Raw genomic sequence first — 4,921 nt, 5'->3', positions numbered from 1 at the left:
GAATCTGAAGTAAAGAAAAGCCAGGCTTTCCAAACTGTTGTATCTTCCAGAAGGTTGTGGGGTTTTTTGGGTTTTTTTGTTTGTTTGTTTTGGTTTGGTTTGGTTTTTTTTTTGTTAAAAACCCAGTATGAAAGGTGATTCCCAATCCCAGCTGCTATTTACAGCATTTCCCTGGGGAAAAATTCCCCCTTTTCCTATCTTTTCTATATGAGCTGCCTCACAGCAAAGTGAATGTATTTCACAATCAGAATTATAAACTGTCCTCTCATTTCTTTGGTACATTACGGAAAAGGCTTTTTACAGCATATAGACAAAGCTCTTCCTCTGCAGTGCTACACCCTTGCTGGAAGACAGCACGTTAGTGTCTAGGGCTATTAGCTCAGCAGCTGTCAGCAGTATTAAATTCACCAGAAACATGGAGAGAAAATCCCCATACAATAAAAGGAAGGACACTGTGCCGAGAGTAACTTCCATTTAAACCTGAATCAAAATGCCCTCCCTCGGTTATTTTGTCATGAATTGTTCTTATTGATCTAACTCAGCTAAAGATCAATGTGGGCCTTGATTTTTTTTAATACAGCATGCAGCCATTATCGGAGATTTTCAGATAGAATCAGACTGTAGTGAATTGTTTGCAATGACTTAAAATAACTCTTCTGAGAAGTTTTAGTCTTAAATTTGTCTTAAGATGGTGAGCACCCTATGAACAAATTCCCAAACATCAAATTTCTCTGCAGAAGTCACCTTCTGAGTTAGGAGAACTCTAGCAAGAAGTGATGAGAGTGACCACATATCTCTCTTTTGTGGCAATATAAAAGTGTAATTTGAGAAAAGTGAAACTAAAGAAACAAAGTGTAATTTGAGAAAAGTGAAACTAAAACATTTTCCCTGGGTGGGTTTTCTCTGAAGTCTACCCACAGATGCGCCTGTCCCTCAGTGGGAACACTGACACCGTCTCTCTCCTCTATCTGGCCACCTATTTCACAAGTCTTCTGGAATGTAACACTTTTGAGATGATTAGATGAACGCTTTTCTGGATGGTAAATCCAAACTAACACACAGACATCTGCAGTGTCGTCACAAAAACATCATTTTCTTAGAATGTTTAGCTGAAAACTCATTGCACTCCCCTGCAAGAAGTGTTGCCCAAGACACAGTTGCCATGTACCGTAACCCTGACATCAGTTATTGCTGCTACTGCTGTTACAGCAAACATTTCTTGGCTTCGGGATCCAGTTTTAAATGGGAGCCATTGGTTTCACAAGGAAACACAGTAAATCAGTCGGTGTAAGCAACAATAACATGTTTATGTACTACCTTTCACTCAAAAAGATCCATAACCCCTTGGCAAGCAGTAATGACAGTGTGAGTGCAGGGGGCATAGCAGGGAAATTGTGGAGTCATACAGCATGCAACAAAGTTTTCCACCGATTTTTAATACTCCTAGCATTTAAGCAATTCCACACATATTCAAATATTAACCGAGTACTACGTAGCCCGTGGCTTCAGTCAACACCCTCCTTATTTACATCGTGAGAAACTGAGGCACGTAGAGGTTCAGCGAGCTGCCTGCGATTGCACAACCATTGCTCAGCAGCCGACCCAGTAATAGCATCTCGAACACCTGACTGCCTGTCCCGTGATCTGTCCTGGACAGGATAATGCTTCTGCCAACTGAGCTGCCCAGAGGTGCTGGGCACAATGAAATTGTTCAGGCTGGAGCGTGGCCAAAGCAGAAAGAACAACAACTGCTTCTACTAGAACTTCTGTGAAGTCTTCGGTGACCCCAAACACACATGACCACAGCTGATCATCAGATCAACAAATACCTCATTACCAGGCCAGTATGTTGAAGAAAGACCATACCTTCTTTCATAAAGAGAGGGCACTGTGCTCAGCCCGAAAGCAGGAGGATGCAAAACCCTTTCTGAGTCATCAGCAGCATTTTCTGCAGTGCTCTGGATTTTCCCTGAAGAGCCCAGTCTGTCCACTGATTAGTTTATCCTGCGAAATCTGGTGAGATCAATGTCCAGGCAGAAAGGAGGAAGATGGGAAATACTAAAATCAGGAGAGCTATTTTTCCAGCTTAAAATAGCAAGGAAAGGATATCTGAGATGAAAACGTGTACATCACAAAAACCAAAGCAAAATTCTTTGGTCTTTCTATTGAAATATTCTCTCTTCGAAGTGTCCTGCGTCCAAGGATGCTTATGACAAAGCAGAAATCACACTGCAGGCTTATGCCAAAAAAACATGCTGCAAATACTTTGTGTGGCAAACAGGGCTTGCAAAGAGGGTTTGTTCATCTGTCTCGGCTTGCCTTGCCATACTTTTCTGTCCCTCTTGCCAAATGGAAAATAAATAATTCTCTCCTCGCTGTTCAGGTTATAATTGGCTGGATATGCCATCAGCTGGCTCGTCCCCGCTCAGAGGCTGGGAAGGCGTAAACGCTTCCAGGATTACAGAAAATGAGGACACTAACTTTGGGACCAATCCAAAGCCCTTTAGAGGGAGCGTGAAGACTAATTGACTACAGCGAGAGCTGCATCAGCTCCTTAATTGCTGAGGGGAAACAAAACAATAAGATTTCCCCTTTTGGTATATGTTTTTTAAGAGCCCTGTGGTGATGGCTGCAATCTCCCTGCCTGAAACGGCAGAACTGGAAAGCTCTGGGCTATTACTCTGGCGACGTTTACAAAGAAAGGTGCTCAGACGCTTGGTCGCGCCACAGAGGACGGGAGATGATGATAACGCACTTTTCCTGCTTTCCCTATCGTCACAAATAAAGCTGGTAGATTCAGATAATGGATTCAGTAGCGTAGAGGAGCAAATGCCGGTTTTATAGTCTGATGATAGGGTGGTAAATGCTGAAGTTGTAAGTTATATTCAGTTATAAGCGTTCCGTTCTGCACTGGCTCTCCGCCTTCTGGACCCCGAGGAGCTTTGCTGTGCCCAGCCTCCAAACTCTCTGCTTCTAACTATTGTGTGATGCTCTGCAAGAAGAGCCCTGGGAACCTTTTCTGACTGGGTCTTGAGACTTGGAGGGGCGGCAGTGATAGTTTCTCCTCTCTAATGTGATTAGAGTCTGGGATTCCCCCACCCTGCTCCATGGGAAGGGGAATTGTGGTCACCCCGAGCGCTGAGAGCCCATGAGGCTTGTCACATTGCTCCTGATTTTGCTGGGATTTGCTCCCTGCCAGGTGATGTTGGGGCATCATGGAGGCATTGGGGCATTGCTGCCTTTCAGCCAGCCAGACTTTTCCCCTTCTTCCTCTTAATCTGGAGGACATGGGCATGGGGCGATGGAGCTCTGTGGGAATTGGCACGGATCTACAATGGGCTGTCCTGCTTTCTGCTGGGTTGGACTGGAAAGGGGGTCAGTGGGCCAAGGGGAAAGTCTGATCACTGAGGGATGGAGAAGAATGCAGTGGCTCAGCATCCATGAAGCCAAGGCTGTGGGGCAAGGTTCTAGGGGTCAGGGAAAGGGAGATGAGGTTGTGGGGTGATTAGGCACAGCAGGAGCATTCAGAGGAAAAGGAGAAAGAAGAAAGTCCAGATAAAAATAGAAAATGCAAAAGAGGGAAAAGCATGTGTGTGCTGTAGACTGCTGAGTTTCTGCTTGGGGCAATGTCACCGAGGACATCTTTTGTTTCATTCACATGAAAATCCTTGCCATCAGTACTTTTCCTGTCCTCTCCGTGAATCCATCAGTTCCTAAACAAACAGACGTGACAAGGCCTTCTAGAGCTGTATCAGAATCTTTGAGTACCAGCTGAGCGTAATGTAACGTGCGGGGAAAAAAACACGTGATTCAGTACAGGTGGAAAACAGCTACAGACATGTTTCCAAACAGTTGGTGTTTGGTTTGGGTGACTCATTGCCCATGTGCCTTGTTTTAGATGCTTGGAGCAGCTTTTCTTCATTTAATCGGAACGGTGGGCGCTGAACTCACCCGTCCCTGAAGCCCCAAAAGGTTAGCACACTATCAAAAATGACATCCTCGCTCTGCAGGCGGGCGGTGTTGGAGGGAGGGATGCAGCGGCTCAGGCTGTAAGCAGCCCTGCGGTTGCAGCAGCTCTGTTCATACCCCAAACCTTGCAGCCTGGACCCAGCATCCCATCGCCCCGAATGCATGGCCAGCCAGATATCCTTGGAAATCGGGGTATTGTCCCCCTGACAACAAGAGCTGCCCACTGGACCCTTGGCAGAATCCTTGGGCTGTCCAACATCTCTTCTCTTGTTCCAACATCTTGTCCCAAACATCTCTTCTTGCCTGGTCGGACTGATGTCTGTTCCTCATTTATTTCTGCCAGTTGCTCGCTCTGCAGGCAAACAGCCACCTCACAGTGATTCTTGTGGGCAAGGTTTGGAGACTTTCTTCATCAAAAGCCTGTTTTCCTGCCTTCCAATTTGGGCGTCTGTAGCTTGATTGCCATGGTGACCGCTGCCTCGACACCCTCACCGAGGGTGAGGCCCATCGATTCAGATTCAGGGCAGCACTTCTCCTGGCATCACAGGGGACCCTCATCTGCTGAGCTCTTCAGCGAATGCACAGAGTTCATTTCACTGCGGGAACCCCGGTCGAATAGCGACTCATCACAGCAGAGAGGCAAACGACGTTGGCTTTAATTTTTGTAATGACATGGAGACAACTTGATTTCCTTTCGAGGGTGTTGTCGGTGCAGCTCTCACAGCCCATTCCCGGACGGGGATGAAGGGATCCCCTTCAGGAATGCGGCTGTTTTGCAGAAGAGCTTGGGAAAAAGGAGCCATTTGTGAAAAATGTCAGGACACGGAAAAAATCGACCCCGGGAGAAGGGCAGTGCACGGGGGGTGTGATATCGAGGAGCCTCGTTAGCGCAGTAGGTAGCGCGTCAGTCTCATAATCTGAAGGTCGTGAGTTCGATCCTCACACGGGGCAA

At 46.6% G+C, this 4,921-nt stretch overlaps 1 non-coding gene across 1 annotated transcript; it reads left to right on the top strand.

Moving 5' to 3' along the window:
• The first annotated feature begins 4,847 nt into the window (after positions 1-4,847).
• TRNAM-CAU lies at positions 4,848-4,920 on the top strand. Its single transcript has one exon. It is a non-coding gene; the product is annotated as a tRNA-Met (tRNA).
• The last annotated feature ends 1 nt before the right edge of the window (position 4,921 follows it).

Source organism: Charadrius vociferus, unplaced genomic scaffold, assembly GCF_000708025.1.
Source record: "Charadrius vociferus isolate BGI_N301 unplaced genomic scaffold, ASM70802v2 scaffold1028, whole genome shotgun sequence".
NCBI lineage: Eukaryota > Metazoa > Chordata > Aves > Charadriiformes > Charadriidae > Charadrius > Charadrius vociferus.
Note: the sequence above shows the minus strand (reverse complement) of the source record. Positions and strands in the feature narration are given on the sequence as shown.